This window comes from Poecilia reticulata, linkage group LG18 (assembly GCF_000633615.1).
Source record: "Poecilia reticulata strain Guanapo linkage group LG18, Guppy_female_1.0+MT, whole genome shotgun sequence".
In the NCBI taxonomy this organism is placed as follows: domain Eukaryota; kingdom Metazoa; phylum Chordata; class Actinopteri; order Cyprinodontiformes; family Poeciliidae; genus Poecilia; species Poecilia reticulata.
The window spans coordinates 21965874-21967631 of NC_024348.1; positions in this window are offsets into that span (position 1 = coordinate 21965874).

Genomic DNA, 1758 nt, shown 5'->3' on the forward strand with positions numbered 1-1758 from the left:
ACTATGATGCCTGTAGGACTTATTAATGTCCAGCAGGTGTCAGTATTGAGTGACACAGAATCGACACAGTTTTGCTATGAGTCGAAACGATACATGACGCCTCATCTACCCATCACTAGAAGAAAGGTAACGACAAGGAGGATTACTAAGATAATTCAAATAGCCTACAGAGTCAACGTGGGCACTAGTTACCAAAACAGGCAAACCCTCAGGCGCTGAAATGTCGGCCATCAGCTCCGTATACACTCCACAGGCAAACGGTCAGAATTAGACACAAGTATGTCGACGGGGTCGACAGCCTCACTCTCCAGGGGTGCAGCCTCCAGGCGCCATCTGGTGGATCAGGCAGGAMGCAGCAGGCAACAAAAGGAAAACAAACAAACAAAAAAAGAAAAATCCAGGTTCCCAACAGAAACACTTTATAATGACTTTGGCTCTGACTATGACGTCACATGGTTACTCTAATTCTTCTTCTTGACTTGCAGAAGTTACYGAGTCTGAATCAGGACTGGGAGTCTGACCAATCAGAGATCATCTCTACTGAGCTTGGATCCATAAACAGGAGGTTTATTCTCTTTTCTTTGGTTCATCCCAGTCACATTTAAGCCCAAACGTYGACCATTCTGATTTATTCGGATGGGACCTTGTGGATGTGCTTTGGATCATTGTTCTGGAGCTTGAAAGTAAAAATTTCACAGYATTCTCTTTCAAAATTACCCAAAACAATCACCAGACAAACTGGTTTTACACACCGGTAATACAAAACTGAGTCAGCTGCTCCAAGAGATTGTTGATGTTTATACAGGTATTCCCTCACTGCACCAAAGTTTTTCTAAGCTTTTATGCTTTTCTAAGCACGAAAGCTTTTCTGAGAGATCTGTCTCACTGTGATCAGCTGACAGGTGACAGCTGAGCTCTGTCACAGTTAATTACATATTCTGATGGAAAATTACATTTATTTTGTCTTAGTTTTGATCAAAATGTTCCTGTCAATAATTTTTACATTCACAGCAACTACTGATCTCCACCTGTGCTGTTTTTAATCGGAAGCAAACAGGATTCATTTAATTTGAAATTTAAATTTGCCAGGGGTTTGAGTAATTTTGGTCTATGTTTATCATAACAATAACTCAGTATTGAGTTATTGTTATGATAACTCATAACAATAACATCTTGAGTTGTTTCTGTTAACAGTAGTTAACATGTTTATTCTCACAAACTTCCTGTTTGCTTCAGGCTCCAGTTTCTGGTCTAAACTGGTTCCAGTGAGGTCGAAATGAACAGATTCCAGTTTGATGTTTTCCTGCTTTCAGGATCAAAAGCTGCAGATTCAACCTGATGAGTTTCAACAGATCAGATGAAGAAAACTTTCTTTACTTTGACTCTGTTACAGCAAAGTTTCACTTTTGCTGATGCCACTTAATTTGCATAGGATCAACACACACGCAGTGAGCTCCTCAGAGGTCTGGGCGTTGTCCGTCTTTATGTCCTAATCAAAGTCTGAAGATCTCTGGTGGATTTAAAGGASCTYCAWGTTGGATCAGATTCCAGTTTATTGCTTGATGCAGATGTTTTTCTCTGTGTTGAGCAGGAAACAGTGACTTTAGTTTACATGTTTACTGTAAGGTTAGCGTATTGTTGTCACCGAACGCTCCACCTCTCAGCTCCACCTTTTTCCATGAAACCGTCGAGGCGAGTCCTTTATTCAGACTGAGACTTTCTACTTCGTTAGCCTAAATTGGAGTTTCTTTATTATGC